Source organism: Leptidea sinapis, chromosome 29, assembly GCF_905404315.1.
Source record: "Leptidea sinapis chromosome 29, ilLepSina1.1, whole genome shotgun sequence".
In the NCBI taxonomy this organism is placed as follows: domain Eukaryota; kingdom Metazoa; phylum Arthropoda; class Insecta; order Lepidoptera; family Pieridae; genus Leptidea; species Leptidea sinapis.
In genome coordinates, this window is record NC_066293.1 from 9,991,277 (window position 1) to 10,010,069 (window position 18,793).

General features: G+C 36.6%; 1 protein-coding gene across 7 annotated transcripts in view; it reads left to right on the forward strand.

The window, feature by feature from the left end:
• LOC126973316 (RING finger protein 44-like) overlaps nt 1-18,793 on the forward strand; it is a 69,143-nt gene that overhangs the window by 1,609 nt on the left and 48,741 nt on the right. The gene's annotated exons all lie outside the window — the stretch shown is intronic.

Sequence of the window (18,793 nt, forward strand, 5' to 3'; positions counted from 1 at the left end):
AAGGCATAAAAGGCATTTATTTTCTCAAAATTGATTCTTTTTGATGTCATTTCTTTGCGCTGGATGCCAGCTATGGGTACTACAACAGCACCTTTTTCCTGCCGTGAAGCAGTAATGTGTAAGCATTGTGTTTCAGTCTGCAGGGTGCAGTAGCTAGTGAAATGACTCGGCAAATGAGACTTTGTAGTACTCAGAATTTTCAACAATCATGAGTGGCACTGTATTGTAATGGGCAGGGTGTATCAAATACCATCAGCTAAATGACCTGCTTGTCTTATCCCTTATTGTCATAAAAACCTAATATTAACTAGGGGGAGTCTGTCCAAGATGTCAGCTAGATACATCTCAGAGTTGTCCAGCAATCGGCTAGTACTATTTGTTTGCAGAATCCTGTAGCTAGTGAAATTACTGCAGACATTGTAACCTTAGTTGCACTTTCAATGATTGGGACCTTCTTTGTAAAACATGCATCAAAACCATCACGATCTAGTTAAAATATTATTATCCCAATAAAGTCAATATCTTCCTCTACAGACTGGCCACCTATCAATATAAAATAACACAACCATATGCTTATCAAAGACAAATGTTCTATAAAAATTTCACTATGAATGAATGAGATCTTTGTTAAATATGTTTGAAAAGCATCACTTATCCATGGATGGTATATATGTGGTAAATATTGGGAACAGCCGTAAGTCATGATTAGCCCAATATTCAGTCTATCTCGTACTTGAGATAAAAATTGTAACTATTGTTGACTTTTCTGTCCCAATAAACATATCGACAATAACTCACCTTATACGTACACACTGTCTGTCAGTGGGATGACATATAGCTTACCAGCAATAGAAGTTTGTATAGAAATTTCAATTTACGTGTCCCAATATAAGCCAAAAAAGTATGACTTATCAGGTATATTGGGACAGCTTCAGATTATTGACAGCTAATTACTGAAAGTAGAAGGTAGTAATTTATCTCTATCTGTAGATAGTATATTGGGAATGGTCGTTAGAAAGCAAATCTTCTGGTCAAGCTGTTAAATGTTATGTAATATCCTCCAATAAAAATAAAGCAACAACATACCTAATTATGTAAAATATTTGAAATGGTACAAGCATATTGCTTAACTTGAGACATAATGTTCTGGTTGTGTAACTGATTTGATAATACTTGGTTGTGAAGTCAAATGGAGAGTAATTTTTTTTTATTCGGTTATACTGTGAAAACTGCCGATATGATTGGTATAATACTTATATCATAAGTAGCAGGGTTTTTCTGAGAAGTTATATGATATGGTGGTGATAACTAACAACAACGAACAATATTTTCGCAATACAAATAATTCAGTCAATGACATTTTATTTCAAATGACGATTCATGACAATGAGTGGCCTCATGGTACTTACGGGTTCGTCAAAACAACATTTGCCGGGACAGCACTTGTATTAGACAAGTGTGTGTCACACTTTCTTGCTTTTTGTATGTGATAGAACTAGTAAGTGAATAGAGATTGCTAAATGTGTTTAGTGTCACTTGATTTAATTCCTTTCACTTTTCACATGATACCAGCTGGATCATAACCACAGTTACAATCACCTTTTCTGCCATAAAGAATCCAAAAAGTGTTAAACTTCCAGCTTTTGTATTGTCATTATAAATATTTAATTTAAATTACTGAATCCACCTTATTATGTTTGTAAAAGTGGAGCTTTTGAGAAGAACATACAAGAAACTCAACTGATTTCTTTTAATCTCCAAGGCAAATTTGGGTTTCTCATTCTATTCTTTGCATGCATATATTTTGGATGTTATTTTACTATTTTTTCATGGAAGAGGAGGATAAACGAGTGTATGGATCACCAGATTTTAAGTGATCAACGACCGTCACTTTCTCTTGCAACACCAGAGGAATCACAGGAGCATTGCTGGCCTTTATATGTAGTTATACGCGCTTTTTTTAAGGTACCCTTGTCATATCGTCCCGAAGGAAGCTCATTCCACAGCTTGGTTGTATGTGGGAAAAAAGATCTCGAAAACCGCATCTTAAATTTTTTCGTTCTGTTTTTAATTTCTTGTATAACAGTTTTAATGTTTAATTGTAGTTGTTATATTAAAATTCAATAAACATAATATTGATCAAGAACTCTATTGAGCAAAATGCTCGCTTGTATCTTTCCAACAAATATATATTCTATAACAAGATAAAAATCGACGCAAATCATCTATGAGATACAAATACAGACGCACTCCCACAATAATCCCTGTTGGCAAAAAATGTATGCGCCCGCGCAGGTAGACCGACCTTTGGGTTGAACGCCCCGTCGCCCTAAATATAGGTACACGCGGATGTCGACGCAGGGACGGTTTTTTTTTGCCACGGCAACCGAGCATAAAATGTCTTGGAAGGCTGTTGTATGCATGCCTGGCTGTATGCGTTTCGTATTATATTTCTCTGTGTATTGGCGTATTGTATAGAATTTACTAGTTTTTGTCTGTAAAGAAAGTAATTTAGATAGAATGGGACACCTTGTAGTAAAAGGCCTTTGTTTTTATTAAAGACCCTTTTTTATTGTCCTACAATGATAGAAGCCATTAGCCCCTTTTTTTTTTTCGTTCTTTGTTTGGCAGAGGATGTTACGAGCGGCCAACTCGTCATATTTTTCATACCGACTCTCATACGTGATTATGGCGTTTTAACGCATCTTTCTCAACAAAATACTACTGATAGGTATCTTGTGTAAACCTAGATACATGTATCTAGGTTTCTATCGAAACAGAAAATACAAATTTCAAGAAACAAATTCAGTATAACCCTGCAAATATCAGCGTTTTTGCGCAAATTTTTACCTGGACTTTGGCCGTCCATAATGTGCTCGTAAAATTTTAAATTATAGAAAACATTTCGATAAAAACCTCGCGCGTGTAATGGAGATTTTATATGATAAACATTTATTTCACAAATTTGTAAGGATTACTCAAAAACACGGAAGAACTGTTATGTATATAATGTCTTCACTGATTATTTTTCGTTCTTCGTTCGTGTTATCGCTTTCTCTTACTTGTCGTCAAATGACGGTATTCGATGAAACGACATGCATTCGACCATGTTCGCGTTGACGATAGACAGGACCGGGAAGGGGCCATGTTTTAACCACAAAACTAAGTATTTAATATTGTGTGATACATCTGCCCTGTGATATATTTTGTACAAAGGTTGAGTCTTGGTTGGGACGGCAGCGCCCCGCCTTTCGTGTTTGGTTCGCATTCGAACTTGGCCGTGTTATAAAGCAACGCACGCAATAAAACTCGTATAGCATTTATGCAAATAGGATTAAACTAAGCGCTTTGTATTTGTCATTACACTTTACATTTAATTTATTGAATCTATAATACTTCGATAATTTATACGTCAAGATAGTGAGTCTAGCTGTTAGGCAACGGATGACAACTACAGGCCAGGTTTATTACTTTAGTGTGCATGCTACGTCTTACACTCGCGAATCGCGATACGTCAGTCACTTTGTTTTAGTGTGCGTGTTTATTTCGACGTGTTCGCAGCTGTCACAGTCTATCTATATATATAAATTGAATTGCTGTCCGTTAGTCTCGCTAAAACTCGAGAACGGCTAGACCGATTTGGCTCATTTTGGTCTTGAATTATTTGTGGAAGTCCAGAGAAGGTTTAAAAGGTGAATAAATATGAAAAACGGAATTAAATAAAAACAACAATTTTGTTTTTCCTTTGATGTGTCCCGCGTGGTTCAGAAATCAAATTGAACGAATAGTTTAAAATGAATAACTAATCTATATATATAAAAATGAATTGATGTTAGTTATTCTCGCTAAAACTCGAGTATGGCTGGACCAATTTGGCTCATTTTGGTCTTGAATTATTTGTGGAAGTCCAGAGAAGGTTTAAAAGGTGAATAAATATGAAAAACGGAATTAAATAAAAACAACAATTTTGTTTTTCCTTTGACGTGTCCCACGTCGTTTAGAAATCAAATTGAACGAATAGTTTAAAATGAATAACTGATGAGAATCTTTATATCTCTCTAACTTTCTCAGGAGGGAAAAAACAAACTTAATTTTAGCTACCTATAGTTGGTAGATTTTGTGAACGATTTAATATTTGGTAGTCTGAGAATCGGTCGTCATCTATTTTTTATAAGGCAATACAAGGTTTGCTGGGTCAACTAGTCTACACATATAAATCTAATCTAAGCTATAAAATGTTAAAATAAAAATTAAGAAATATTGACATATGAGAACAAGGTGGGGTAAAAATAGAAATATCTGTGACAGGTTTAAATGAGAAAATGTAGGCGTGGTTAGACTAACATCTAATAGACTCAGGTTGAGATCTATAGAACGGAATTAGACTTTGCTAAGACTCTACTTACGTAAAACTCAACTGAGTTCAAGCTTAGTATATTTATATATATATAATCTTTGATTTCGTTTTTTATAGTCATTTGTCACCTGTATAGCCGAGTGGTTAGCGATCCTACCTAGTAAGCTAGAGGTCCCGGGTTCGAATCCCGGTAGGTGCAAGCATTTATATGACGAATATGGATGTTTGTTTCACACTCATGGATGTTTAAATGTATTTATGTATGTTTAAGTAAGTATATTGTATTAAATATATTGTTGTCATGCAACCCATAACACAGACTATATATGCCTAATTTGGGGCGAGATATTTTGTGTAAAAAGTGTGTCAATATTATTATTATTATCTGACATTACGCTGAGCTTAAGCTAAGACAGTCTAATGCATAAGTAATGTTTTTTTTATACACACGGCTAAGTTGTACGTAAGTAAAGTCTTAAGTACGCTCTATAGATTTCAGCCTCAATTCTGTAGAATACGCGTTTAAAAAATAAGGCAATAAACTGACCTTAGCTAGTTTATTTGCATAGTATTACGCCCTATGGTATAGTAATATGGGGCAGTGCAGCAGCCGATAATAATACCATCTTTGTGCCGCATAAGACGGCTACTTGAAACCTATAAGTGTTGACCGGGCAAAGGCGAATGGCAGGTTTCAGTGGAAGTCTCGTACACCAAAAAAAAGTCGTGTTGAAACATGAAATATTTACATTTAATAGATCATTGTATAATAAGAATATGTGGCATTAATTTTCTTTTTTTTTATAAAGTTGGGAGTCATAAGTTAAGTTTGTTTTTTTAAGAAGTTTTGGGGTTATGTTACGACACCGTTTGCTTGACTTTTAGAGATCAATACCTACACAAATAATTGAAACAAAATCATTCTAATATACATAAGTACATACATATGTATATGTATAAATAAACGCTCAGATAAAAAAGCATGAAACATAACTGAACCAAAATATATATATACGCGTCGAATTGAGAAGCTTCCTTGTGCGATGTTTCCGGGACGATACGACATGGGTACCTTCAAAAAACGCGCGTACACCTTCTTTAAAGGCCGGCAACGCTCTTGTGATTCTTCTGGTGTTGCAAGAAAATGTGGGCGGCGGTGATCACTTAACACCAGGTGACCTGTACGCTCGTTTGTCCTCTTATTACATAAAAAAACCTCCTTTTTTGAAGTCTGTTAAATACTACCTACTGCTCAACTAGCAACAGCGGTTTTCTTCGTGTAAAACCACAATTTTCTCATGTTCTACCTACGTATTCGTACTATACGTTAGAACTCCCACCAGGCAGTCTACTACTACTACATAATATACTACTTGCATATTTTGAATAACAAAAACAACTTTTAATTTAATGGTCTTTATTGAGACATATCTTATCTACATGTAGTATAGAAACGTATGGATAGCGGCGCCTTTTCATTCAACTACACTCTTAAAATAACGTCATCCAAGAAGTTAGCTGGACCGTCACTCCCTCATGGCGAGCATAGCCCAGGTACCAGATGATATTCATCACATGGGAGCAACACCCCACAGTTCTCAGCCCTACAATGCAGTTGCAATAATAACTTATTATTGCTTCTCTGCCACGATTACCAACTTCAGTTACAATAAAAACAAATTATGTTTTTCCTGAAGAGTGGCGAGACTATATTTGCCCGAAGCAGCATTGGATTTATTCCCTGCAATCCAGGTATTTGGTCACGGCTCACTTTTAATGTGTAAATACCGTGAAACCTTAAATGTTCACCGACATATGAACGCGCCTGCTTTATTTGATAGGTGCCACAAGCAAAAAGAATCAAGTCGGCCATAGTTTGAAGCAAATAATTGGAACTCTTCTGAGTGTATAAGTATGTTGCGTCTGCGATTGTAATGGCTGGTTTTTGCTCTGACGGAAGATCAGGGTCCCCAAGAGTACCATCTGCAACAATTGAATTTTTTTGCTGCCACTTGCTCTCTACCACACGCACGATCGGTATTTTTGCTGCAATAGTTCAGATTCGACTCCACAATCACAGCACAAAATAAGACGTATTAACACAAGAAAGCGTCCTTTTCGCAAAATCAAAACAACGTAATAAGCGTCCTTTCGCAAACTGTACAGTTTTTTGAATGAAGGAGCACAAACTCAACTCAACGTCGTTGGGAAAAGATAAATAAGCCAATGTTTCAAAAAACACACAGTACACGACATAAAACAGCTAGTAAATAGAGTTTCACGTTTCTGTAAATGTGAAATTCAAATACCCTGATTTTCACTTTGACATGACAGTTGTCCTTTTTTTTGGCTTTCAAGATTTAAAACAATCCATGGGCATCCCCGAAAAAGGTTGTAAGATAATTTAAATAATGGCGTTCCGTTTCTCTTTGTAGATTGAGTTTTATTTAATTATTTTCTTCCCCCTACTTTAAAAAAATATATGAAAAACTGAAAAAAGAGCCAGTTGCGAAATACTAAAGTTGGGAAAATACAAACCCAAAACATTCTTTTAATAGGGCGGTACACCAGCTGCCGTTCTCATTTGTTTTGCCATGTATAAATTTATTACCTAGCGCCCGTTCATTGTAAGAAATGTCTTTAGACTGTACTTTATGTATTGCTAATATATAGGTATTTCTAAGTCAAAAAAATATAAGTTCCGCATAAGTAATCACCAACATACCATATACTGAAAACTTCTCCGAAACACGGTATATCTTATGTTGTAAGCATTATTCCGATGCGTGCAATAGTTTTCAGAGAAATAGTTCACAGAGGGGAAAAAACCTTTCTCCGTTTATAAGTATAGGTTTCCTAACGATTTCTTGCTAGGAAAATTAATAAAATATGATAGAATCATGTATGTACAGCGTAATCAGCGAATTTTCTAGAAACTGTGGCAATCATAATGGAACCACCAGGAACAAATATAAAATAAAAATGTTGTATATAATTTTGGAACGTGTTACCAGAAAATATAGAAAACATAATATGTGTTATGAAATTTAAAAGAATTGTTAAAAAACGTTTGTGTGGTAAAGGTTACGATGGCATAAATTACCTTCTAAATGTTACAATACCGGAATGGTGTGACCGCCCCCACGCTGCAACGATTTTGTAAGGTGCACGTAATATAGGTATTGGAAGCGTTCAATTGTGACTGTCAGGTGTATATACGGTGGTATATTTTAAGTTTTATAACATAACAATGGGGATCTTTGTCCGTCAGGCTGACGCCTTTAAGGCGAATTTATTGAAGTAGGCGTTACTTTGCGGAAATCCATAAGTATACAAATGATGTAAGTTTTCTTTAGTGTTAATTCAACCAATATTTGTCTTTAAACAATTCGACACGTGCTTCGCCTCTACACGAGGCATCCTCAGGACGTGTTGTCTCGCCAAATTTTGCGAATTATTATTTATTTAATTATTTGGCGGTATTAACACTAAAGAAAACTCAAATCCTTTAAGGCAAGCAAACCTTGTGTTTGGCTATAATATAGCTTAAACACACGGTCGGATTTGGTACGGACGGTAATAATAATTTTTTGAGATGAACAATGCGACATACCATAGAATATGGCTAAGTACTGGACCGCGTCCGATGGTAAGGCCGGACCAAATGCGACCATGCGTTTAGACTATTACAATAATTCAAATAATTTAAACAAAAAGTTTTTTTTAAATAAACATCTTACTTTCAAAATGACTCCATCACATAAACCGCAAATGTCGAACTACTGCGGTTTATGTGATACAACAGACTGATAAACGGGCAAACATCGGAGTTAATAGCGACCCGGCCAATACGTCATACTTTTCATACAGAATCATATGGCGTTTTAACGCTTCTTTCTCAAATATTACTTATAGGTATCTTGTGCATTGTACCTAGGTTTCAGTTGATCAGTATAACCTTCCAAATATCGGCTTTTTTGCACAAATTTTTACCTGAATTTTAGCCGTTCATAATGTACTCATAAATTTTAAAGTCAACAACACATTGCGATAAAAAGCTCGCGCATGTAATGGAGATTGTATAAACATTTATTTCACAAATTTGTAAGGATTACTCAAAAACACGTATTACCTAGAAGAAGTGTTATGTAATTTCTGCACACTATTTTTCGTTCAGTTTTATCGCTTTCTTGCTTTTTGATCATGTTCGTGTTGACAATAGACAGGACCGGGTAGGGGCCTCTTAAGCAACAAGGTCCCGTTGGTTAACCTTCGAGTGCAGTGCAAAAAAAAGACTTACAAAAGAATTGGCCGTACACGGAAGCGATAATGAAATACTCTCATCTCGCTCTGTCTAACGCGATTCGTATAGCAGCATCCCTGTCATTTGCCTCATCGCGAAGGCTAGTAAAACTCATTAATGACGGTACTTTAATGTTTCGCAGCAACGAAGTATTACAAGGTTGTGCATTGTTGCATGCTGTGGCACACTAAGCCAAATACAGCGATGACTAGTCTTCGATTAGGGTTACGATTAAGCAATTTGAAAGGTCCTAAAATTTATTATGTTAAAGTGAAAACCCTCACTTTCGGGATAATTGGCATAATCGTGAAAATTTAGTTTGAAAAGCCTGACCTTTCGATAAAAAACGAGACCAGTGAGAGGCTTGACCAGTGCCTTTGCACCGGATGCCGTTTAGATTATGGGTACCATACAACGGCGCCTATTTCTGCCGTGTAGCAGTAATGCGTAAGCATTATTGTGTTGCGGTCTAAAGGGCGCCGTAGCTAGTGAAATTACGAAGAAAATGAGACTTGACATCTTATGTCTCAAGGTGACGAGCGCAATTCTAGTGCCGCTCAGAATTTTGGGTTTCTCAAGAATCCTCACATCCGAATCTGAATCCACTGCCTTGTAATGTGCAGGGCGTATCTATTACCAACAGCTGAACGCCCTACTCGTCTCGTCCCTTTCTGTCGTAAAAAAAAACCAACTAAAACAGACATTTTATTTCTCGTAAAGATAAAAACCGTATTTGATATTAGTTGATATGTAGTTCTATAACTATGTTCCATCTAATTACTTAAAGTAATTAATATAATCTGGTCTGGAGTCTAAAAGTCAAATTAATCCGCACGGATGGTAACCCTAATCGTGTTGTGACGCATAACATAATAATATACACACAACTAGCTGACCCGGCAGACGTTGTTCTGTAGATAATAAAAAAAATCTGTTTTATAGGAATTTGCCAATAATATTTCAAAAACTCAAGAGTTATTTCGTCAAAAATGCTCCCTGTTGTTATAATGAAATTGTTTCACAGCGGAACTGTCAAATCGTGCGTCACTAAATTTTCTCATAGAAAATATGTCCATACAAAACAAATATTGAAAATAAAAATAATTATGGGTCCCCAATCGAAATAAAAACTATCCAATCTCTCAAGTTGGACCTAACTGCACTCCATGAAATAATCCCCATTAAAATCCGTTTATTAGTTTATGAGTCCATCGCGGACAAACAACGTGTCACGTAATTGATATATATTACGATTTAACAATAGGAAAATGATAGATCGGAAAATGGACACCCACTCAGTAAATATGGACTTGAATGGTGACAACATTAGAATCTAACACTGTTTTTCAGTGTGTTCTACGACGTCGACTCGCTGACAGTGTAATCCCTTTTGTACACGAATTAAAGTTACGATATCTAGGTAAATTCTAGGGTTGCCAAGCATACTGTAAAATAGAGTAATCTACTCTATTTCATGTATAGCTTTCGATTCGATTGGATACTCAATAGTTTATAACTCTACCATGATTTGTTGGGGCCCCCCACCACAACATGATAGAAAAGTACCAAAAAATGCTCTATTAAGGAATCTCAAAGCTTTATTTCTTATTAGGAAATCTACCAGATCAGGTTTTTTATTGGTGTCACTATGCCAGTAAGTAGGTTCGCCTGTTGACATAACAGTGAGTATGAGAGAGATTATTGATGCCAGTAGGACGCGTCCTTTGGTTGTAACAAATCTTGAGCCCCATTCTGTGTGTTTTGCATTATAGTCTGCTCCAGCTATGAATCAATGGCCTAGGGTATTAAAGAAACTTGTATAACCCACCTTCGCACGATACGCCACAAGTTAGGATATCATCCCCACCATCTGGATGTGTGACGGTCTTCCACAGTGCGGTTTTCAAGGAGCTTTCTTCCACGTACGACAAAGCTGTGGAATGAGCTTCCTTGTGCGGTGTTCTCGGGACGATACGACATGGGTACCTTCAAAAAAAGCGCGTACACCTTCCTTAAAGGCCGGCAACGCTCCTGTGATTCCTCTGGTGTTGCATGTGATTGTGGGCGGCGGTGATCACTTAACAACAGGTGACCCGTACGCTCGTTTGTCCTCCTATTCCATAAAAAAATCCCCTCGTTTCATGTTGTATTTCGGAGGGATATATATTGCAGATAACAGTAATAATTTGCCTTTGACATCCTCGATTATTATATTGGTTGCTTGTATTTTCTCTGTCCATTAGGGGTGAGTTGCAAAAAACTTAATTGTATCCCATATAAGTATAGCAGTATGGCAGTTCCGTATGGATGCATGGTGTGGTAAATTTTGGATTTGGATATACTAAAGTATGTTTCATTGGTAAAATGTGTTAATTAAACACTAGCAATGCATCTAACCTATTTCTGTGAAAAGAGAGTGAAGACTTCGGCCACAGTCAAACCCCCTTATTCATAATGGTCCGCTAACTTAGCAAATTCGTTATAAATACTATGATGGTCTTAAGCCATATTGAACAAGTCTTTCCAACAAAACACCTTCGCAAACAATGCATTGTTTAAGAATAAATTTGGTTAGCATAAAAAAGGATACAGTGAGCCAACCTTAAAAGATAGACATATGCTGGCGTGGATATTTTTTTATTACTTTTAAAGGGGAACAAATCTGCAATACAAGATTTTTGCGAAACTTTAACCGTTTACGCAGCGCAAGCAGTAGAATCTCTCAAACAAAAACCCCGATTGGAAACATTATTGTGGTTAGCGCTTCCCTATTGGGCTTAGCGTGATGATTATATAGCCTAAAGCCTTCGTCGATAAATGGGCTATCTAGCAATGAGAGATACTGGACCTGTAGTTCCTGATATTAACGCGTTTAAACAAAAAAACTCTTCAGATTTATATATATTAAGTTAGCTTTAAAAGTGACCTGGTTAATCAATAATTGCCAGACAGTTGCACCCAATTCATAAGTGGACCAGGTCGATGAAGCAATACCCAGGGTCAAGGCGCCTGTTCGTAACACGGTGAAGGCTCAGCGTTTCTCCAGCGACCTTCCGACTGCCGGGCCGGTTTCCGCCGAGGAAACATCGAGGTTTCATGAGCTGCTTCCGTTGGGGATTCTGCAATTCGTGATAAAACTGCAGAAATGTGTCGCTGAAAAAAATACTTAATAAACCGACTCAGCATTTCAGTGTGAGGGTGTGAAATGAGACTAGGTCCTGTCTTTCTCTGGTGCATAAGTAGAATTGTCAAGACCCAGGCCTAAGGGTGCCGTAAGAGGTGACCAAGGGCATTTACCAGTGGAAGGCTTCCTTGCACAGGATGCCGGCTAGTTTATGGCTACCACAACGGCGCCTTTTTCTGACGTGAAGCAGTAATGTGTCAGCGTTGTCCGGTCTGAAGCGCGCCGGCAAACGGCTCATATTTTTTTCGTTTACTTAGCTTCAAGAGACTATGGTTAGTCCATTAAGTAATAAAAATATGCAAGGTTCGATCAGGAGTATCTTTCTATCGTTATATATTGTCACAATATTTAAGGAGCTCTCGTCTGTCGTCTCTATCGCGTAAGCAGTAGAGTATTTCTGATTTCAGAGAAGGTAAAATAAAGAGATGACTACAGATTAATAAAAAAATCCAACAATTAGGTATATTTTGAACTGATTGATTGTGGCTACGTTCAGAACGTCCATCGTTGTGTGTATTACTTATCCGAAGAAAATTAAATAACACTTCCTTTATAGATATCTATGCACCAACTAGTATATTTATTTCAGGAAATGTAATGTCTTTATTTGTGTTATGTTAATGATTATAGCGAGCATATTTATTTATGTTTTTTATCATAAACTACACATAGATGAATTAGAGAACAATACTATATTTTAGAGTACGTTTGGCAACCCTAAGACGGACGGTCATAACGCGCCAAACAAAACTTTAACGGAGAGCATTAAAGTTGACTTTTATTAAAATACTTTCACGACTTTGATGTATTTTTGTCTTCTTTGTTTTTTATATCATTATTTAAATAAAGTTGAAAAACGGCGTTGGACATTTTATACCTCACCAACGACAATAGGTAGATAAGGTCTTGTTGAGAATAGCTTCAAAAAATGAGTTTGGGTTTCGGGTTTAAAAGCTGTTTACGTTCTTAAATTTCCCATAGAGTTATATTGTAAATGAGATTTGTTCACTAGAACATGACAACAATGGCAGGGGACACGCGAGGGACGAGTGACGTCACTAGTCTATATATATAAAAATGAATTGCTGTTCGTTAGTCTCGCTAAAACTCGAGAACGGCTGGACCGATTTGGCTAATATTGGTCTTGAATAAATATGAAAGTGTTCGGAATTAAATGAAAACAACAATTTTGTTTTTCCTTTGATGTGTCCCCCGTCGTCCGATATTTGTTTTGTATGGACATATATTCTATGAGAGAATTTATTGACGCACGGTTTGACAGTTCTGCTGTGAAACAATTTCATTACGACAGCAGGGTGCATATTTTACGAAGTAATTTTTGATGTTATGATATATTGTTGACAAATTCATATAACAACATTATTTTATGTGTTATATACAGAACAACGTCTGTCGGGTCAGCTAGTTATTAATAAATAAACATTGATTTATTTTATCAGTATTACAGACGAATGTTAATGTGCTGTGTGGTGATGCTGTTTATTATAATTATAATGATGAATAGCCAATGAAAGAATCTGGGTTAAGAAAAAAAAAGGCTTTATTTTTCTGACAGAACTATTAGGTATAGCGACACAGAACAATGAGGCTACAGAACTATTAGCAAAACAAGTCAAAACGTAATGAAAACTTCAAAAACAAAACTGATAGCATGAAAATATCATATTATGAACGACAATGAAACTGCAAACCGTACTGATGCAACAGGACGAAGGCGAGGGGATGAATGGGGGTTTCATATACCAGAGAGGTCCAGAGATAGTGTGGCCGAGTAGTATCGTAAATTTCTTGCGAGCCCTATGTCTATTGGTGACATTACCACCTCAAACAGGTAATTGCGTCGTTTTACGTGCTTACGTAAATAGGTATTCCTGTAAAAGTAATAATGACGCATGAAACAGCTTTCGCAATTATGTTTAATTACAAAACCCTCAAAAAGTTCTATTGCCTTGACAAAGCCCACGCAACGCTATCAGGTTTACTTTCGTACTGCTCCATTGTTCTCAATTCTCGAGTTCAGATTGTTGCAAATCTGAGTCCCAAACTGAATAACTGTTGAGAAATCTCTGACGTCGGTGTGTTGATTACGGGCTAGGTAGGCGGGGTGAGTATTCACGGGCTTAAGGGGCTTCCATAAGTTACGTGGGGCGATATTTCGACCCTTATCTCGCTTTGGCAAAGAATGTGTAATACTACAAGTACAGAAGTCTCACTTCGGAAAATCAAATAAAGAAATAGGGACTCTTACGGCCATACAATAAGGTGCAATTCAGATCGCACAGCGCTAATAACCTACATTTTTATTCACCTAAAAGTTGCCTCTCTTTCTATCGCGTGATTCTTTGCTCTTCTGATGACATTAGGGTTGTCATCTTTACCTAAAACTGTTCCTACCTAGTATAACGTCAGCTTATAAAAATGACTTTGTATTTTCTATAATATAAAATAGGCATGTAATCGTAATTTTATATCAATATTAATTCGTAATTAGTCGCGTTGGTGAGATGTCGTTAGATTTTGCTCTAACCGCGCCCCAAATCTCACGTGTAAAAACAATGACATTTAAAAGTATAGATAGGTTATGTAGACAACATATGGTGTTTGAAAATGATACACTAACGCACATATGAATAATTTAACATTGCAATAGCACACTACATTACGATTACACGTCACAGAAGGATAGTAAATGCAATTATCGTAAGCGAAAAAGAGATAAATCTAATTTGCTAATTGCTTCGTATTTGTATAGAAAAAATACAGTTAATTCATCAGATATGATTTTTTACCGTACACCGTGATTTATGCCTAAATTACGATTCAGTCATGAGTAGTAAAAGCTATAAAGTAGTAAAACTGCATTGAAATTAGATAGACAATGTGTCATTGATTTTATCAAAAAAATATTTAAAATTTATTATAATATATAGCCACATTGATGATATCAATTATTTATTCATAAAATAATAAAAAACATACAGACACCAAAACAAAACCATAGGGTATCTACAGTAAGTCCCATTTTTATAATTTTACTAACGACGGCTCCCAAAAAGTTTTAAGATTACAATTATTATTTTTTGTATCTTATATTATTTATGAATGTCTTTTTGTTGAGGGTTATTACAATAAGGTAATGGGATAAGAAGAAAATGATCCATTGATTCTTCTGCAGTTAGCAAGAGATATACTGAAAGGGACAGTGTTACTGAAAAAACTCCTACGTAAACAAATAGCACTCACTGTCTACATCCGCTACCATCGATCATCCCGCAACAGACAGCATCAATATTTCGTCATTTCTATTACATACTACATATTTATTTTGTTAGATAAATAATGAAATCAAATAAAATGTTATAATTCATGATATCTTAACTGTGGTATGTAATTCTATGACTTTTTTTTTACTTTCGTAATTAGTGCATCTTCCCATAGCACAAGACGGCATTTTAATGTTGTACCTATATCAAATTGTAAGCAATTGTGTCAACAACAAACGCGTGTGTACCGTTTTCGTATCAAGAGAGCGACTACGACCAAAGGAACCAATTGACTCCATTTAGGTGATTGATTTTCGGCGCTCTAGTGACATATCTACCTCTTTCTTTTATTACTATAATATCATTGTGTAAAAATGAGTTTTTTTTATGTAAAATATATGTATATATGCGTTCGATTTCATAAAAAAAAAATTGGTGTTGCAAGAGAATGTGCGAGGCGGTGATCACCTAACACTTGGTGATCCGTACGCTCGTTTGTCCTCCTTTTCCATAAAAATAAATGTACCAACGCGAGTTCTTTTTTGAATTCTGTTTGAGAACCCTTTTATGAATTGGTACTGTTTGGAACTGAGGTGACGATATGTAAAAAATATACATTATTTTGTTATGACGAGAAGCCTTTTTTTAGATCTAATAATTCTAGAACAACATACGGAAAACGAACGAACAACGACCTCAATAATCAGGATTTCGTTTCGCGACAATTTTTTTTTTCCAAAAATTAACCAATTTTGTAATCTGAATGGGAAGGAAATATTGTGTCGGACTGCTTTGATTATTTTTATCGGATATTTATACTTCTGTTTGCGCCCTGTCAGGCCTGTATCGCTCCCCGTGTAGGTATCGAAATCGTAAGTACGTACGTGCGGCTGCCTCTACAGAGTAGGCCCGTCAGTAGGGACTCACGAGCGAGCAGTGACGCACGCGCTAGCTCTGTTGTCACCTACTTCACAGATCCGACTGATTGTTAAGTATTGATCACTAGCTGACTCGACAGACGCTGATCTGTCATTAGAAAAAAATATGATGTAAGTATTCGGATATAATGTAGTCTAAAACCATCGTAAATGTTAAAAATTAAACAAAAACGTATTTATTTATCTTCATATAATATTATGTAGTAATAAAATGACAAGGATTAATATCGTATTTGTGTAAATAGCTTTTCTACATGACCGCTTTATAAAAATTGCCAAATTTTCAAAGTATTATCATTCATATTAATATGTTACCCTTAAGAGGTAACCATGTGCAATCGCGGACTTTTCTGTAGACCTATATAAGATACACAATCCCACCATACAGTATTTTATTATATCGCACAGCGTTTTCGTTGAAACCTCTCGGACGGTTTATTTTTCTCCGACACCTTCAACAAATATCGTTAATGTATACAAGAACAAATAATATTATACTTTAACCTTCCTCGAGAACCACGCTATCCATTGGTGAAAACGGCGTGAAGATGGTAGCAGTAAGTAGTTTTTTTTATATGAGAGGGGGCAAACGGGCAAGAGGCTCACGGGATGGGGAGAGGTGAGGCAACCGCCCATGGACATCCGCAACAACATGGGTCAAGAGATGCGTTGCCGGCCTTTAAGGTGGGAGTGTGCTTGTTTCTTGAAGGTCCCTAAGTCGTATCTGTTTGGGAAGACCGCTGCCGGTAGTTGATTCCACAAAGTGGCTCTGCGAGGCAAGAAATTTCGAACAAAAAGCGGGGTATTGTGGAATGCCAGACGTCTACGTGATGCGGATGGTACTTTGCACGTAATGTCCGGTGGTGGAATTCGGCCGCTGGAATCAACCCGAACAGCTCCTCTGAGCACTCCCCATGATAAATGCAGTAGAAGATGCAGAGAGAACCCACATCTCTACGCAATGCTAGAGAATCAAGCCGATCGGAGATGACTTGATCGTCGATGATTCGAGCCGCTCTTTGTTGTATGCGGTCAAATGGAAGAAGCTAGTACTGGGGAGCACCCGCCCAGAGGTGAGAACAGTACTCCATGTGAGGCCGAATTTGCGCCTTATAAAGTTGCAGGCGGTGGCGTTTAGTGAAGTACTGTCTCGCAAAAGTTTATCGCGAACAGACGGACGCGGCGTTGGACTTTGTTTTATTATATGTAGTGATAAAGTCATGTGTAAATAATGTGAATATATAATTATTAAAATAAACGGCTGAGTAAGTATATTTAAGGTGTGATGCCGAACCGAACGGTCGTTTAAGGTAAATCTACCCGCCTTCGCTTCAAGGGAACGTGTCCGACATTCTATACCTTTGAGGTCCGCGAACACGTTTTGAACGAATTGACCAACCAATCGGCTTGAGTGACGTCACAGTTTTATACAATACGTTGGTGAACACAAATGTATAATATTTATTTGAAGTGAAAACTTCTTTTAGCAGCGTTCGGCACTTTTTGATAGGGGAAAATCTTATGGGTTCGCGTCACCGATACGCTCATGACTGGCGCACGTGATAAATAATTATAAACATATAGATATAACTAGTGGACCCAACAGACACAACAGTCCTGTACACACGTCTTAAATTTGAAAAATCAGTCCAGCCGTTAGGAGGAGTTCACTAACATACACATGAGCAGGAGAATTATATTATTTGGACGGAATTGAGAATCTAAACCAATCTCAAATTCACTGAAACAAACAAAAAAATCATCAAAATCGGTCCAGCCGTTTAGAAGGTAGTTTAATTGTGAATCTAAACCATTCTCGAATCCACCTGAAGACACACACCAATCTCAAATCCACTGGAACACACAAAAATATCATCAAAATCGGCCCAGCTGTTTAGGAGGTAGTTCAATTTTGAATCTAAACCATCCTCAAATCCCCTTGAACTCATACAAAAAATTTCATCAAAACCGGTCCATCCGTCTAGGAGGAGTTCAGTGACATACACACGCACGAAAGAAATACATATACTAGCTGACCCGACAGACGATGTTCTGTAGATAATAAAAAAAAATCTGTTTTATAGGAATATGCCAATAATATTTCAAAACATCAAGAATTATTTCGTAAAAAATGCTCCCTGTTGTTATAATGAAATTGTTTCACAGCGGAACTGTCAAACCGTGCGTCACTAAATTCTCTCATAGAAAATATTATGTCCATATAGAACAAATATTGGAAATAAAAATAATTATGGGTCCCAAATCGAAATAAAAACTATCCTATCTCTCAAGTTGGACCAAACTGCACTCCATGAAGTAATCCCCATTTAAATCTGTTCATTAGTTTAGGAGTCCATCGAGGACAAACAACGTGACACGTAATTTATATGTATTAAGATATAAAGATACATATATATTTCGGTAGACATATTTTGGATGGGTGACATCTCGTGAGTATATCTCTGTAGCTATACAGCTGACATATTGTGAAGTAAAGTCTATATTGATGTGCTTCAGCGTATTTTTGTATATCTTTGTCAACGAACTCGATGTTATTAAGTTCCCGATGGAGGTCTCTGTTAAGAATGTACCAAGATGCTTTCGTATTTTCCTTAATACTTTATTCTGGAAGCGTTGTATGATTTGAATGATTGCTAATGTTTTGTGCAGCACCACAGCTGGATTCCATAAGTATAGCCGACGACCGGTATAGCCGAGTGGTTAGCG